The 18,591-nt window shown below is 38.8% G+C and overlaps 1 protein-coding gene across 10 annotated transcripts in view; it reads left to right on the forward strand.

Annotated features, from left to right (window-relative positions):
• Nucleotides 1-18,591, forward strand: part of MBNL2 (muscleblind like splicing regulator 2) — a 154,190-nt gene that overhangs the window by 18,612 nt on the left and 116,987 nt on the right. For 2 of the 10 annotated variants that reach the window (XM_070520049.1, XM_070520052.1), the window contains exon 2: nucleotides 2,301-2,406. The exons of the other annotated variants lie outside the window; for them this stretch is intronic. The gene's annotated coding sequence lies outside the window, so the exon portion shown is untranslated. The remainder of the gene's footprint in view (nucleotides 1-2,300; nucleotides 2,407-18,591) is intronic. 10 annotated transcript variants of the gene reach the window in all.

Consider the following 18,591-nt stretch of genomic DNA (forward strand, 5'->3'; position numbering starts at 1 on the left):
CTCTGGTCCCTGAGGAAAGGTTGGCCCTTTGTTGCTTAGAGAATAAATAAGCAAGGATTGCTCCAAGGTGTTTCCTGCAATGGCACGCTCCGTCCTTCCTGGAGGTAGGGACACAGTTGCCTGGGTTGGAAGACTCAGTATCACATGTCCTCTTTTTCCCACCAAGCACCCATAACAGCAGAGAGATTTACACAAAGTTAGGTGCTTGCTGGAGCTCCAGATCATAGGATTTGGGTCACACGCGAACAAGAGGAAAGAAGTGTGGTACGGAGTCCATTTGATCATTACTCAGGGAGAAATAAGCACAGAAAACCAAAAAAGAAATTCAAAAATAGAGGAGGGAGTGCAAAGAGGAATTTATGATACTCTGGGATAGAAAAATCCTCTCTTTCAGCTCTCTTTTGAGAAAGATTACCAAATGTTCCCAAATCAAAGTATACCTTCAAATCTTCAAATCTATCAGCATTTTCTTCTCTTTTCTTTTTTTTTTCTGCTGAGAAAGATTAGCCCTGAGCTAACATCTGTTGCCAATCTTCCTCTTTTTTTTTTCCTTTTGCTTGAGGAAGATTAGCCCTGAGCTAACACCTATGCCAGTCTTCCTCCACTTTATATGTGGGTTGCAACCACAGCATGGCTGACAAGTGGTATTGGTCCACACCTGGGATCCAAACCTGCAAACCCAGGCTGCCAAAGCAGAGCATGCCAAACTCAATCATTATGCTGTGGGGACGGCCCCTATCTTGAATCATCGTCAAAATGCTCATTTGCTCCATTCAGAGAGTATTGATTAAAATCCAACTGTGTGTCTAGTTCGCTGATGCTATGTAAAGCAAGCAAAACAAAGATGATTGGTGACCAGTAATCCCACTGAGGTGTTAAAACACACAAATGCATACACACACAAGCACACACACACACACACATATACACAGCTGCATCCTGCAAAAACCGATGGAGAACCCTGAGACTAACTCTGTTTGGATTGGGGGCCCCACATTTGATGCTTAATCTAAGACAGAAGGGAGGGAGGAGCCATGGGAGTTAGGCCAGTTGGGCCTGACTCCAGTTGGAGTGGATCTTGAGTTGAGAAGGATGCGTGGATGTAAATAACTGCAAGGAGAGCGGAAGACATCCCATATCAAAGGAAACTGTTCAAACAAAAGCCAATAGGAGGAAATGAGCTCTTATTGTGTGCACACATGAGGTTCCCCAGAAAGGAAATTGCCTGATTCAGGACACTTCCGATGCCTCCTGAAGCTAGACAAGAAAAGGCTGGGCCTGTGTTACCACAACCTGGAGAAGGTGTCTCCTCAACCCAGGCTTGGCTGCAGTGAAAGGGCAGGATTTTAGCAAAACCTTCCAAATTTCTAGACTTCCAGAAACTCTGATCATAAAATGTGTCCTTGGGAACCCAAAAGGCCACTCCTTAAGCTCTTCCTTATGCTTTTGGGTGTTTGGATCTAGGAAAAAGTGAGGAGCAGGTACTTGGCTCAGATATTTTCATCTCTTTATGGGTAAAGCTCATTCATTCTTCGGGGCCAGCTGAGGCACAGCTGGTGCCCAACAGGTCCACCTGTCTACAGGGCCCTTGCCAGCTCCCTGGGGTGGGTCAGGCCAACTGGGATGGGGCCTTTTGATTGGCTCAGAGCGATTTTACATCCAGGTCCCTTAGCTAGATAATAGTAGCATCAATAGTGTTGCTACCTGCCGTCTTCTATCCAAAATATAATCTTGACCATGAGCTTTCAGTTTTGCAGGGTACAGCCTGCAAATTGTCCTGGGCCCCATGGGGAACACAGAAACATGCCTGTCATTCCCAGTCCGCAAGAACTTTAGGGTCTACAAGAGGATAATTCATTCCAGTAAACATAAAAAGAAATAGGAATTTCCCTGGCCCTTGGAGCCCCCGGGGTGGGGGTGGGGGTGGAACGCCTGAGGGTTGTTAAAAAAAACATGGAATGAGCAGGACTTTCTTTTTTCTCCTTTGCGTTGCTTGATTGACAGTTTGAGTACAGTTAAGCTTGGATCTGTGGGGATGCTACTATAAGTGGCATGTATTATGGAGTCATTTTCCACTGACGTCATCCTCTGAAAGTGGTGCTGGTAGAAGGGAAAATGGAAGAAGGCTAAGCAGGGCTCTACCCTCAGTGCACGGGCCAGTCCCCCTCCCCTGGGCTGAGCGGATGTGTTCCTCTTGAGGAGTCGCCATCTTGTTCTCTGCCTCTGCCTCGACCGCCAGAGTTTTGGCACGAGCTCAGATTGTTACCACCCCAGTCATCCTCTCTTCCATCCTCCCCCAGGTAACTGTCTGCAGCAGTGGCCAGTGGCAGGCATGGACAGTGGATGTAGGAGAGAAAGCTGATCACAAGACAATGTTCCTTGAACACCAGTTCCACTGCAGCTTAGGTAGACGAATTTTCAATTTATTTTGGAGGATAAAAAATTAAGGTCCTTAAATTTTCTTATTGACTGCTCTTGGATTGTTTATTTACTTACTTAGTCAACAGACCCTAGGTAAGTAGCCAGATGCTGTTCTGGGTGCTGAGCTAGAAAGATGCATTAGCCTGGCACCCAAGCTCAGTTGGCTCATGTTTTAGGCAGACACAACAGCAACAAGGTCAACTTCAAGGACATGAGGACTAAACTAGAGGAGGGCACAGTAGTCAGGGAGGGTGAGCGTGGCTCTCTGGGGCAGTGAGCATGGGGGACAGGGTTGGGAATGATTTTCCAAGAAGGGACATTTGGACTGGGCCTTGGAGGATGCACCAAATGACAGCAAGCAAAGAAAGGGGAGAAGGGTGTCACAATCTCCTTCTAATTAGCATGCTCCTTCTAATTAGTGGCTTCTGAGGCTTATCAAGCCTCATCTTAAACTAAAACTAATAGGCAGTTAGTTTCTTTTTGTTTTTTTGTGGGTTTTTTTTTTTTTGCTTCTTTCTTCCCTACCCTTCGAGGGAAAAACCCATGAATTAAGAGTTAATTTGCCAGCAAATAGCATAATGTGGATACACAGAAATGAGACTTTCTTATTCAGTGTGGATAAGGCTGGATATTTAGGGAGATTTTTATCCCCCCAGCATAGATCTTGTTTTGTTATCATTCATCAGAGGCAGCAGGAAAAATGGGTGGAGTAAAACTTCTCTCCAGATTCCTGCTTGTTTCTCCCTGCGCCTCTGTCTCCCTCAGCATCAAAAAGGAAAGAAAGGAATAGCACCCTCCTCCTCAGCCAGTCTGGACAATATTTTGCCCTCTCCACTAGCTAAAAATGGTGAAATTAAAAAAAAAATTCATCTCACATGACATTGGATAATGGTGGTCTCACAATTCCTTATAGTTTAAAGGCTAAATTACAGGATTAGGTCATAGAAGTGCTTGCAAAATTCCAATGTAATTCTTTAGTTATGAGTACTTTATTTCAAATATTGCCACCCCCCCCCCAAAAAAAAAACCCCACTCAGGAAGATATTTGCGATGAATTTAAGTTTGCTTGCAAGATATTTGCAATGAATTTAAGTTTGCTTGCATTTCAAACATTGTGACTTTTTCAGCTGTCCTAAATAAACACAGGCTGTAATTTGGAGAGCAACAAATTGAGGGATGTGGAGAGAAAAGGAGGCCAGTGCCCAATAATACTGCTTAATAGATCATGATCAGGAAAGCTAAGGGAAACATGTCATCTGCTAAGAAAAATACGGAAACTAATAGAGACAAGTCAGCTTACATTCAGGATGATCCCCTAAACCATTGAAGTTCACTGAGAACCACGAAACTTTGGCTTTTTCCTGTATTAACAGTGCTTTTGTCCCTTTGTTTTACAATGTGGACCAGCTGATAATGTGCCTTGTTCCTCATTGACTTTGCAATCTCATTCTTTGCCACAAGTATAATGGCCTGTTTGTTTTGCCACTGATGCACACTGGCCAAAGAATCAGACATTTGTTTCACAGTGCTTGTTTTGAAGAAATCAGTTCTGGGTACATCTTTACACTGCCCACAAAAACAGAGGCTTATCTGGGTGAAGACACCCCAGGGGTAGGCTTACATGTATCTACTACTATAGAAAATAAAATTGAAATATAGTAAAACTTCATTTCAACCTAATTACTGAAGAGCCTGAATTATAGACTATTCATAAAGATGTACACTTTCATTAATTCTAACGACATACAGCAATTTGAACTGGCCAAGATTATTTTATCTCATAATGACTCTTAAGAAGTTCTTATTAATGATGAGATAAGAATGATTGATAAGTAGTATTACAGGTATTTATATCTAAGTGAACAGTAATGAAATGCCTGAGAAGTTTGGTCTCATAAATAGGATAAATATTCCCGTTAGAATTATGTGAAGACTATTAATTTATTCAGAAAGCATGCCCCCTCTGCCCCTTTTTTCCATAAGTAGCTCAAAGGCAACCTTTAGCTTAGTCTGGGGGTGGTTTCAACTCACAAGGGAACTCTGATCAGTTGGTGGTGGCTGCCTGCCTGGAAACTTGTTTTGAGAAATTTTCAAGTGCCAAGTCTAGATTCACAGGGAAAAAGTACTGGGATCAATTAGTCATGCCTGCCGTAGATGGGAAGGTGGGACTAGGGGACCTGAGGGACATCATTTGCCACCCTTGTCATAGGCCCTTCCAAAGTGTTACAAATTTGGAATTCTCACCAGTCATCTCTGGAATAGACTGAAAAATAATAGTAACTTCTATGGTGCTGGTAACACAGTTTCTAGGTGTCTCCAAAATCCAGCAGTTGAAGACTCTTTCTACAGGTTGGTAGCCACTGAACTACATTAATTCACTTAAACCCTAAGTAAGAAAACTAAGTTGAATTTTCTAAATAAAGCTATGTAAAATGCATTTTTATTTTTACTAAGTTTGAGGAACAAAATTATTTTACAACTCTTCTTTCTCCTGAATGAGATATTTTGGAGATGGTGGTGGGGGGAGAGGAGCTGTTACATTGGAATGAGTCCTTTGAAATGGTATTTTGATGTTTTGTTTTAATTTAATGTGTAATCATTATTATTGCAATTTTTGAAAGAAAGTGAACAAGTGCTTATTTCCCTCCTTTAAAACAAATGTGAGGGGCCGGCCCCATGGCCTAGTGGTAAAGTCCATGCAGGCGGCCCAGGGTTCGGATCCTGGGTGTGGATATGGCACCGCTCATTAGGCCATGTTGAGGCAGCGTCCCGCATGCCACAACTAGAAGGACCCACAACTAAAATATACAACTATGTACTGGGGGGATTTCGGGATAAAAAAGCAGGGGAAAAAATAAAAAGATTGGCAACAGTTTGTTAGCTCAGGTGCCAATCTTTAAAAAAAAAAAAAGAAATGTGAAATTCAGGGCCAGGTCCACATAGCAGCACAATTTTCTTTCATTTCTAAGTTAAATAACAGATAATGAATAGGACACAGGAAGGGTACTAACTTTTAGAGCACCCACTTTGTTCTAGGCACTTTGACAATTACCTTCGAAATGTTAATTTTTTTTTTTTTTTAAATTAAGGCTCCCAACTGCCCTGAGAGATATGTAATATTGTCCCATTTTATACATAAGAAAAGTGAGGTTCAGAAAGGGCAATCTTAGTTCGATATGGAGCTTAAATTGGAATCAGCCTCTAAAGTTGGCGAAATTTCTGTTTGGAATTTCGAATTTAAACATATACCACTCGTCCCAACCTTTAAACAGGACTTTTGCAGTGATGTTTTATGTATTGACTAATAACAATTCTAGAACTTCGGCATTTTGAGAGTACTCAATAAATGTTGGCTACTATTACTTCTCTCTCTTTCTCTCTCTCTCTCTCTATATACGTGGCGAATGCCCATGAACGTCAAGTGTTTATCGCAAACCACTTTGCCTTTTTATTTCAAAAAGAAAACGTGAATGCCTACTCTTTATGTTAGAAAATTATCTAAACTTAGAAAGGGGAAATTTTTGTAGGAGGATAAAGACTGTAAAGTATACAATAAAATCAGCAGTGTGTGTAAGAAACCAGAATATCATCCTGACATTTTATACATTATGTAAATTGCAGTTCTAATCCAGAGGAAGTCTGCTTTTAGTTAAGCACTGTGAATAAACTCCTGTTTCTAAAATTCTCTGTCTCTATCTTTTGGTGGGAGGGGGCAGTGGGGTTGGCGGTAGAGAGTCTTTTTTTTCCCCCTCTGAGAAGGCCTTTTATTAATTTCTTTTGCTGAATTTTTGACCCTGTAAAGAAAAAGAGAGCTATTGTACCCAAGCACACTACAGGACAGGCTCCCCCAGACAGGATTTTTCCTTCCTGCTGAAGGACACAGATATCAGCTTTATGAGCTGGTTACAGTCAGCTTTACCGCAAAGCCAGTAGATTTTCTTAATATACTTATTGCTGTTCTGTAAATAGCACAGGGGCAATCATGAATCTGGATCACTTATGGGGTCAAAATGAGACCGATACTGGTAATCTTGGGAAGATAGTGTTGGGTAGCCTCAATAATGACACTAGTAATTGGAATCCTTTCTTATTGTTTAGGCTGACAGTCTCCAAACCAATCCTTTGAGTACCTATTGTCTATCTCTGAAGTTTAATGAGATAATGCATGCTGGAAGACTTTATTCACTGTACAAAATTCTATGTAAATGCCAGCTGATAATATTAATGATAATAATTGCATTAATTTTTTTTTTTTTTTAAATTTCAGACAGCCCCTAAAACAGTGCTCTGAGATATTCACCATGTCATTTCTTGATGGTTCTTTTTTTTTTTTTTTTTTAAAGATTGGCGCCTGGGCTAACAACTCTTGCCAATCTTCCTTTTTTTTGTTTTTTCTTTTTAAGGATTGGCACCTGGCTAACAACTGTTGCCAATCTTTTTTTTTTTTTCTTTTTTTCTGCTTTATTTCCCAAACCACCCCCCACCCCCCGCCCCCCGCCCCCGGTTCATAGTTGTATATCTTAGTTGCAGGTCCTTCTAGTTGTGGCATGTGGGACGCCACCTCAACGTGGCCTGACGACCGGCGCCATGTCCGCACCCAGGATCCAAACCCTGGGCCGCCGCAGTGGAGCACGCGAACTTAACCACTCGGCCACGGAGCCGGCCCCTAAAGTTTTTGATTAAGATATGAAGACAGCTCTAAGATTGCCCACCATGTTTGTTCAAAAAGACAATTCATTCAAATTGCAGTATAGCCACAACTAGAAGGACCCACAAGTGAAAATACTATGTGCTGGGGGGATTTGAGGAGAAAAAAAGCAGAAAAAAACCCAAAACTGCAGTATACTTTATTTGTTTCTTTATGTTCAAGAATATTTGGAGGAACAGGCACCTTAATCCTGCCTATTTGTTAATAAGATAAAAGCCCTCAGAGCATGGGCTTAGGTTTTCTTTTTCTTTAAAATGATATGCTACCCTGATTTTTTAAACTCTTTATTGTAGAGGGACTGGAGAAGAGAGAGATTCTAAGGTCTAGGACAGCTCTTAATTCTAGAAGAACATTACTATAGTTCTTCTCAGAGCTCTTAGGGAAGGCATCATTTCTCTTGTACGTTTCTCCTGCTTGTTGAAGTTGTTGATACAATCTGGGCCACTAATATGTGGATTCAAATGCAAAGTGTCATGGTTATTGAGGCTGTGGTGTTGCCTAGATGAAAGCTGTTTGGAACTCTAGATGTTTTCTTTAGTTCATTCATTAGTCAGATAGCTAAAAACAGCATAGTTTGTTAATTAACAATGTCATTTACTCTATATTTTCATCACATTTTGATTCAGCAGCATTATTTTTATTTTAAACTGTTTATAAGCAATTAATATTTGAATCTGCAGACCAGTTGCTCTACCTGTGATTTTTATCCCAAAACATAGGTGTACCCAAATCTGGAAAACACTTAGTCTTAATCAAAGCATCTATGGCAAATCCTTCATCACACTTTCTAAACAAAGCAATTTATCATCAGACAATCTCACACGTTTAATGTTGTTATGTTGCACTAGAAACGATGTTTCTTGGCAAATATTCTTTCCCATATTTATTCTCCTTGATTTAACATGTAATTATTTATTCCTTGTGTAACAATTTACTTTTCGTATTGTTTCATAGTCATGTTTGAGGCTCTTGTACATGGTTGAATAGCTTAGTTGACTAAAACATGAGACAGTGATTATGAGTCGCTGATACCACGGACTCATGCTTCACCCCAAACCTTAGCCAGCCTTCTAAAAACATGTGCTATGGGTCCCCAAGGGACTAAGTCATAGCATAATACCTTTAGCCATTTAAAATATGAAAAGAAGCTCTTTGTTCATTATTGCTGTTAAAAATAATACAATCCAGTTATTCTTTTTTTTTTCTTAGAATCCCCCCTTTTATTCTAAAATCCTATAAAATCAAAGGAGGTGAAGAGAAGGTGGAGCCATATCCTAAATGTAATGTTAAAACTCTCTCATGTGGTGCCTTAGTGGTTAATTTTATATTAGTTATGTTTTATTATTGCAAGTAATAATATGCAGTATAATTTAACATTTTTATGCCAAGTTCTATGAAAAGTGTTATGCAAATTCTACTATTATTGGAAAGCTACAATTTGCGAGCCATTGTCACTCTGTTCATTCTTTTATTTAATCTCTTTTCTTAAAAGTTGGCCACCTCCCCCCACCACAGCCCACTCACTGTGAGTTTGAATTGTTCAAATTAACATCAAGTTGTTTAAATATTAAACAGTATTTTACCTTGTGACTTATTTTTCAGTAACGTTACTATAATTTCTGCTGGGCAACTTGGACAACAGACTATGATATATAACATGTTTATTGTATCATCTAATGGGGCAAAATTAACAATAACGAAAATGTGTCCAAACTTAGCAAAATAATGTGATTTCCCTATCTTGCTACTTTCTTACATTTCAAGATGTTCAGACTGGAAAGTGTATCCACATTTTATAAATCACTGTCCCTAGATCTTCATGACATTTGACCTATTGTTCAATTGTAAATGAAGAAATGACATATTTGCAAGCATAAAAGCCCAGGGGGCATTTTTAGAATTTTTGTCTCAGAATGTTTTTAATCTATTTTATTTTCTGATGATAAAATATTTGCTTCCTGAAGAAAAAATATAAAATGGCAAGCATTTGGACCTGACATGCTACATTGTTAGAAAACATGGTTTTTAAGAGCTGCTTAATGTCCAATAATATGAAGGTATCATAATTTATTTTAGCATTTTCTGTTGCTTAAAATTTACATTTGTTCTAATTGTTTATTTTCATAAATTATGCTGTGCTTAACATCCTGATGCATAAATATTTAATCCCATGTCTGATTTTTTCCTTTAGGATGTATCCTTCAAAGTAAGATTCCTGGGAACTGCTATGTTTTTTTGATCCCTTGCATATTTGAGAATATTTTTCATTTTCATGTGGGAAATATAATATGATTGAGTACATTATTTGGAGTAATAAGTTTTTCCCTCAAAATTCTACAGACATTTTTCTATTGGCTTTTAATGTTTCATGCTGGAAAAGAAAAGTTGGAAGCCAATCAATTCATTTGTAGTTAAGTCTTTTGGGGGAGCAGAGGAGCTAAATACTTTTAGAAATCTTCCTTTGTCTTTGAGATGGCTAGGATGTTCTAGTTTCGTAGAGCTTTTCATTGGTTTTGCCTAAGACATGGAAGACTCTGTTCCTTTTTGAACTTCCCAAGATTTCCTTACCTATATCTTTTAATTATCACTTCTATTTCATTTGTTCTTTTCTTTTTTTCTTTCCTCTCTAGGAGCATTAATAGTTCTTACATTGGATCTTTGTTGTCTGATCTCCATATCTGTCAATAGCTCTCTGATCATTTTAATCTCATTTCCCCTTTTTCTACATTGTGTAAATATGTCTCAAGTGTATTCTGTACTTCATTGATTTAATTTTGTACCCTGACAGTGCTCTTTACTGCATAAAATTTAGATTTTAATTCTGCTATTGAAATGTTGGTTTCCTCACATTCCTTTCTTATGTAAACCAACTGCCATTTTTATTTCTGACTATCTCTCAGTTCCTTTTCTTTGTTTTTCTTTTTGTTTCTCCTTCTCCCCACAGATGGCCAGTACATAGTCGTATATTCCAGTTGTAGGTCCTCCTAGTTCTGCTATGTGGGAAGCCACCTCAGCATGGCTTGATGAGTGGTGCTAGGTCTGCTCCTAGGACCCGAACCTGCAAGACCCTGGGCTGCGGAAGTGGAGCACTTGAACTTAACCACACGGCCATGGGGCTGGCCCCTCTCAGTCCCTTTTCAATTCTCTTTTTATCATCTTTTTTTCCCCTATCTCATGAAGAAAGGATGAGCTTTCCTGGACTTTATTGGAAACACAAAGCAAGATGCTGTCTTAAAATTTCTTTTTTAATGATAAATCTTGAGCTCTCCATCTTGACCCTCTTTTTAATTTGCAGAATCTTTCCAATGGTTGCATACTGGATCTTTGTGGCATACCTAGTTTTTTGTTTGTTTTTTGTTCATTTGTTCATCATGAATGAAAAGAGGTCTGTCTAGGCTTAGTTCTTTTTATTCAAGACAGAGAGGAGAAAGCTTTTCATAGCTCCTCACTTGCCACTTGAGTATCAATAGAATCCTCTCCTCAAATATTAAGCAGGAGATTCCTTGGTGTAAATTTGATTGAGTTCAGGGGTGCAGCAGCTTCATTACAGGGTGGAGGGAGGTCTGACCATGGGGTACCCAGCAGGGATATGTCATCTCTGCTCAGTTTCTTGTCATAAGAATTACTTCTCTCAACCCACTTTTTCCTTTGCTTGACCTGGATGCCAAGTATATAAGCCAGACAAGCCTCCTTGCTGTTGCTATTTCTACTGCACAAGGGAGACAAACCATTGAACTGCTGGTTTTCAGTTTAATGTGGCTACTGGGTAAAATTTGGGGTTTTCAGTATAATTAGTAGTAGCACAGAGACTCCAAAATACGTGGCTAATATACTTTCCCTGTTTCTAACGCTACTTCAAGTTTTATTTTTCCATATTTTTATCAACCTTTATTTATTTCACTTGTGATTTTGTGGGGAATGTTAGATAGCTACTTGTGCTCAACTTGACATTGTTCCAGGAAGTCAGAAACTTTTAGTTAACACGTATTGAAGCCATTAAATGTTGACCACTTTGTTGTTCTTTGTTTGCATTGTTTTTTATTCTTAGAAAGACTTGCATGCCTGTTATTGAATAAAGTTTCACCTATATTTTCTTTTGCCCTTTTATAGTTTATCTCTTTAATCAAATCCATATGGAATTTATTTTTGTGAATAGTACAAGTTGAGTTTATAAATTAATTTCTTCTCTACTTTTTTACAGTTTTCCTAAACAATACTTATTGAATAAGGCATCCTTTCTCCATATGTAGTACTTATTATCTTAGCTCCTAAGTTAATCTTATACTGGGTATACTGGGATCTCTTTCAAGATAATTTTAGTCAATTCCATTGATTTAACTGTCCATTCCTTCAGCAGTAACAAACTGTTTTAATTGTTTTAGATAATAGTACATGTGTCCATCTACTAGGACCAATTCCATATATTCCAATTCTTTCTCAAAAATTTATATTCTGTCATTATCTATTTCTTTCTCCAGATAAATTTCAAAATCATTTTTAAGTTCTTTCCCATACTCATAGCAACCTCTTCCAACAACAAAAATCCTCTGGAGACTTTATTAGAATTATGTTGAATCTCTAAATTAATTTAGTAGGAACTAATATTTTTAAGTGATAAGAATGCTAATCTAGAAATATATCTCAATTTTATTCATATATTACTTTATAACTCCAGGTAAAGTTTGTTAATTTTTATGCCTAATACATTGGCAGTTAGCCTTATTCCCAATTGTTTTATGTTCTATGTAGTTATTATAAATGATATATTTTTCTATTATATATTCTACCTGATCATTGCTAGAGAACAAGAAAACTATTGGTTCCATTTAACTTTATTTAGTTATCTCATTTCTGGAAGCTTAATAGAACTCTCTTTTTCCTTGTGAGAATTAAATTCAATTCTCTTGAATTTTCTCGGTATATAATCACATCATCTGAAGATAATGATAACATTTTCCCCTCTTTTCCAAATAGTTATGCTATATATTCCTGTTACGTATTAGTGTATTGACCACACCATTTCTTAACTTTTTGAAAATTTTGAACAGCTGATCTTCTGAAAATTCTGAAAAATAAATGGTTAGTGACAGAAGTTTCTCTATATTTTATATCCTGCTATGAATGCATTTCCCAAGGAATCTTAAACTAATTATAGTAACCAATAGTGGATTTTTCATCTTGCTAACTGAAATCTGAGACACTTAAGCGTCTCATAAATATTAGTTTTATGATATTAAAAACAAAATTTAGACTGCACATAAGTTTCCTGTTCCATAGAAAATATAACTTTGATATATAAATTTAAAATAAAGAGAACCAACTACTTTTCTTTTTTGCTCTGTGTCATCCACTCATCATCCGTCTATCCATCATCCATCCATTCATCCATTTATCTACTTAACATATATTTATTGAACTCTGTGCTTAAAGCAAAGAAATGAAGAAGTCTAATCCCAACCCTGTAGAATCTCAGCTTAGACTCATTAGGGATGAATAGTTCTGTTCACATAATTGCACCTAAAAATGTTCGTGGCTTGATTAAATGATACCAAGTGAAAACGCATACTTATTAAGTTCTTATAACATGGTAGTTATATGCTTATGAGTTAAAACTTGATTCTTTGAAATAGAAACACCTGTGACACGTGAGTGAAAACAAATATCACTGTGGATCCACTTCATTCATTTCCAGAGGTCTTCCCTCTCCACCTCTCCAGTTTCTTGTACCCTCAGCAAGGTCTCTCAGTTGAGGAAAGTTTCAAGCTAGACGGATAAACCCAGGGAAATTAACCGTGTTTCAAGTTTACTAGTTTTCACATCATTAAAAAAATCCATTAGTTAATTCTCCCTTTATAAAATAGTGATACAAGAAAATTTTTGTTTTACAGTGTCACCATACTTATTATAATACTTACTACAGACATTACCATATAGTCTTCTTGGAAAGTTTACATTATAGAAAACGTGCTAGATTTTTATTAGGAGTTTTCCAATACAAATTTTGACTGATAAATGTTGCTAAGAAGCATTGAGATATTTAGATTAAAATCTTATAATACTGAATCATTTTCAAATTTGTAAATATTATGATTTCTCTTTGAAAAATAGACTATAATTCATATCTAGAAATCTATAAAAATATTAATTCCAACTTTTGAAGCATGATGGAGGATTTATTACATTATGATTGAAAAGGAAAGCATTTAGCAACATTCTAGGAACAACTCATGAAAATTTTGGTCCTTAAAGTTTAAATTAAAACAAAAACTAATACTTATAACTTACTCTGACACTCTCATGCCAACTTATCTCTATAATGACCCCTGAAAAATAGCTTTTTAGTCTAAATATTTGATTTGAAATTGCCTTTTGACTTCTTTTGACCTTAGACCTGGTTCCCCCTTTTATATTTGATGCTTTTAGCTGTAGGGATATAAGATGATCTACAATTCCAAATCTGCATTTTAATTACCATATTATCTTTGGCCATAGTGTAAACTCCTAGGAAAAATAGTTAAATTTGATGGATTTCTTAAAGCAAGATTGACTCTTGTCAAGAGTGCACAAATAAAAGTGAAACCCAATGGATGCTACTTTTCAGTGGCGTGAACAGCCTGGGTGCTCTTGGTTGACCCTGATATTACGGTAAACAAATTGGTTTACCAGTTTGGTAAATCTATGGTAAACAAAGATTTCCCAGCCCCAAAGCTGACATTAAATTCAGAGTACAGGCCCTTGATCATTGTAGGCATGTGAATGGTCTGGAGAAGCACTATTTTGTCTGCACAGACTTGTACATTCAAGCCCCCTATCTTCTTTCTGACTTTTTATGAGGAGGATTAGTGATTCCAATAAAATCTTTAGCTTTAATGAACTTCATGTTTCTGCAGCAGGGTAGCAAACCAAACCCCACTGGACCACAGGTATCTCTCTAAAGATCCCTCTCACTGCTAAGCAAGAAACACACTTCCTCGCACCACCCAGGCAGAAGTGGCCCTGGAGACCCTGTCGCTCAGTGTTTCTCAAGGTTTTCCACTGAAGCATCCTTACAACAGAGAGAGAGTTGGTCTCCCAAGGCTCAGAAGCTCTGATAGAAGTTTCCTTATGTATCGAAAGTCTTCTAAATCTTGCTTTCTACTCCATTATATATGTCTGCTCTAGTAAAAAAGTTTAAATTACTTACCCCTTCAGTTATTTGACTTTCCCTTTTACCCAACAACTTTTAGTAAAACTGATGCTTCCCTAAGCTACACTATGTTTACCTTTGGCCCGGTAGCTACTCAAACCTGAGTTTAAAACCACTCATGGGCCCAACATCTTTTTATGTTAGGGTAAACTGAGGCCTGGAGAGAGATTGTGACTCACCCCAAATCTCCTGGCTAGTATGCAACTGTGCAAAAACTAACACGCAGCTCTTCTAACTTGCAGCCCTACCCATTTTCTGACAATTAGGCAATTAGGCTACTCCCAAAGGGCAGTGAAGTGTATTTCAGAGGGCCTTTACTTTTTATACTTTTCCACCTTGGAAAAAGAAATGATGATTGTTTTTTTCTTCTAAAACTTCCTGGGACCTAATGAGCTAAATGTGTTTTTGGTGGCAGATGAGGATAGCTGAGCCAGTTACCTATGAAGCATCCATAATCTACCCACGGACTTGTACATTCAAGCCCCCTATCTTCTTTCTGACTTTTGTAACCAAAGTGCTTCTCTTTCTGAAGGAAACCTTTGGGAAGCCTAAAGCACCAGCTTAAGACAGATAAGAGTGAACCCCTTAAAACTCCTGGTTTGGTCTCATGGATCTTTACTATCGGTTTTCTTTGAAAATATTTTAACTACCATTTGAGAAGGTGGATGAAATCCTAGGATGTCTGTTAACAAAGTTGATGGGGAGTTGGTTGTAGCAAGTAGCACAGCGAAGAACTCGTAGCCAGGCTTAAAAAATATCTGCTGCTGCTGAGTCATTCTTACTGGAAAAAGTGATGCAGACAGGATCATCTCTGCCGAGTGCTGCAGAGGTTATCAAAGTGGGCTTAACCAAGATCTCCACCATCACTGTTGCAATCTTCCTGCTACAGCTCAGCAAGGACCCCAGGGATGAAATACGTTATACTAGTGTTCTGCTTTAAGTCTTTCAAATTCTTTCATAGACAGTCTATCACTAGAGTCTCAGCAACAACCCAGTATAGATGGAGCAATGGAAGTTTCAAGTTAAATGGCTTGCTCAAGAGCACATGGTTGTATGAGCTGCGTCTCTTGATTTAGCAGTGTGGATTTAAGTAAGCCATCCATTTCTCATTTAGATGAACACTTTCGTTAAATCCAAAGAAAGCCATTTTGATTATTGCCAAAAAGACAATTTCAATAAGCAAAATATCATTTACATCTGCACATACTTTTTTGTTGTAACCATAAAAATTATTTTGCATTTCACCCCTAGTTAAAAAGAGACTGCATTAGCAAAATAATGCTTTAAATGTCAAAGCATTCCTGCATGGTCAAGCTGCTTTTTCATACATGATGTTAATGACAAAAAAAAAAAAATTTCCAATACCAGAATATGCAAAGATATAAGTGGGTAGCCATGTGATAATCTGAATACCAGAAAAGGTGTTATTCAGACTCTACATTTTCTTTTTCCTCTCATTTTATCTTGTCGGATCTGGTTTGATTCAAAGCTATGGGTTCTCTTAGAGGAGGAGGTCAGACCAGTTTGAGGAATAAGCAGCATCTGAAGAGCAATTGAAGTGTGCACGTGGGAACGCAGGTGATAAAATCATTTCAGAAATAATGAACAAGTAACTTGAGAGCTTGTTGTGAGGGTGGTATCACAGGTTATGCCAGGTTATTAATTTTCTGACTCAGCAGTATGCCTCTTAAAAAACACTTAAAGGAAAATGGATATGTTTTTGAAAGAAATGTAATTGGTAGAGGAGAATTAAGAAACTGAGTGAAGTCCATTGGTCAGTAGACCTGGGAAAGCAACCTATTTACAATTAAATAAGAATCGTGTGTTTGAAAAAATGTGGGAACTATGTAGTTAAGAGAGCAGTGTTTAGTACCTTAAAATAGATGTAAAGATTTCTTAGTTCATCTACCTAATTCCAAAGCACCCACCCTCTCCGTTGCTTGTTTGTTTCGGTCACACCAGATGCTTGTTGAAATGGCTCAGTGGACCTCATGTCAACGTGAGAGCTCAGCTCCACGGTAGGGTGTGGTCATCAGGTTTTACACAGGAATTAGGGAGACCATTGGCCCTTTCCTCAGTTTCCCCTTGCGTACAATGGGAAGCAGCCCGATCGCCACCTCCGAAGATGCTCGTGACCAGGGGCAGTTCAGCTCGTGACTGTTATTTTTCCTTCACTCCAGTTTCCCTGTTGCACTTCTGAAAGTGGCGGCCCGCTGTTGCCATGGTGACACAGCACAGGGTGACGTTGCTTGGAAATAATGACAACTGGTGGCAGCAGGGAAGCAGAGCCAGAGCGGTGATTAGCCTCTGAGGAGCGCCCCGTCTGGGCAGACAGGCAACAAAAGAAGCTGTTCCGGGGCGTGAAGGAAGGAATGGGAGTGAGCTGGATTTAACAAGTCGTGCGTGGATGCTACCCGCCTCCAGCAATTAGCAATCATGCTACCTAATAACGCCCAGTATCAGAGTGCGTTACAATTTTATAGAATATGCACTTTGTTGCCAGGTTTGTCTCTTTTTATTGCTCGGAGCTCCGGATTTTAAGTGCAGTAAATATTTGTTGTTGATTTCGATTCTAGCAGGTAGTGCAATTTCCTGAAAGATAAGAAGAATTGTTGACTCCAATTCATTTCTGTAGCCTCCTTTGTACTTGGGGCTTGAGTCATTCCTTGTCAATGGTGATTTAAAAAGTGTGGCAGGAAATTGATTTTTTTTTTTAACTTTTAGGGTGACTGAAATGACAACAAAATAAAAATCCTGTTTAAATAGATTGACCTCCCCCTGATCCTGAATCCTGGGTTCTACTTTTCTGCTGAGGTCAAATGGTGCTCTGTAGGGAAATTGTTATTTTGTTAAATAATAATGAATTATCAACACCTCCATGTCTGACCCTGCTAGTATCTTTCCCACAGTGTTCAAACCAACGAATAGCTTCTGCGTCCTTCAGGGGGTCTTCTGAACCCTTGGAACATCCAATCCACATACCCCGTATCTGCTATTCTGCATGGTTAGTGGGGTGGGGTTGGATGTGAAAAGAGGTTGGAGAGCTGGAAGGTTCTTCCCAGCAGAACCTCTCTGAGATATATTCAACAGCTGGATTACAAATCTCAAGAAGGGCACCTAGCTGTGGCCACTGCCTCAGGGGACCAGGGCAGAGGAAGACCTGCCCTCTCTGGTCTACCTTCAGAGATAGAGTAACTTCCCAGGGTTTACTGTGTTGAGGATTCATATGGCTCCACAATTGGGTCTTTACTTGCTAGAGAATGTCAGGACCAGGGATGGGGCCTCTTGGAGCCCAGTTTTATCAAGGAGCACATTCACATCCGCTTTCAGCAAGCTTTTCTGCTGATAGCCCTCAGGAGCCAGTATTGCTCCCTTTCAGAAAGTATGAGACCTCCCTCTAGGTCTGAGACCACAGCAGCTCCTACCACCACACCAAGAAGACTGGGCTGGGGGGTATTGGTGAGTTTTTGGTGCACAATACCATTTTATGTACTGTTCTAGTAGGAAGGAAAATTTAAAGAAGAATTAAACCTCTAGGGTACCAAGTCCGTAGAATTGTGTCCATTTTACAGCCTGGGGCTCAAGTATGCAGCACATACCTCTTCAGTTCTTCACCTATGCTCCTTCCTGGGTGCTGAGTGCAAAACCCTACCACCTCTCCACCTCACCTGCATTCCCTTTTGCACTGACCCCTCTGATCTGGACTCTAGAACAGGAGCACAATGGGCTCTCCAAATGCCCCCCTCTTCCTGATACAGATGCTACTGTTAGATCCCACAGCTCAAGTGGCCTGCTAACAAATCTAGGCCAAACCCAGCCGAGCTGATAAGATTTCCAGAAGAGTTCCTAAAAATACATTTCTCCTTAAATCAGCCTTGCCAATCACTGTACAATCAGAGAACTTTAAGGACAGAAGTGGCCTTGGAAATTATTGCATACCTTCTGTTTTAAAGCTAAGAAAGCGTCCCAGAGGGCTGAAATAAGAGCAAGAACAACAATGGCTGAGAAATATTTCACATAGTCATGAAGATGGAACAAAGCAAGCCATAAAGGCCGGCACAAACTATGAGCTGTGTAGTATATTCATTCATTTACTTGTCCATTCATCCACTCACTCATTCAGCAAATATTTATTGAGTTCTTACTATGTCGTAAAGTTTGGTGTTGCAGTGGATGTCAGGGATGCAGACAGACCCTGCCCTTACACACATTACATTCTGGTTGGGGGAGAAAATGAACAGATAAGTAAGTAAAAATGTGAGTGGCAAATAACGAT

The sequence above is a fragment of the Equus asinus genome, chromosome 11, assembly GCF_041296235.1.
Source record: "Equus asinus isolate D_3611 breed Donkey chromosome 11, EquAss-T2T_v2, whole genome shotgun sequence".
Classification (NCBI taxonomy): Eukaryota; Metazoa; Chordata; class Mammalia; order Perissodactyla; family Equidae; genus Equus; species Equus asinus.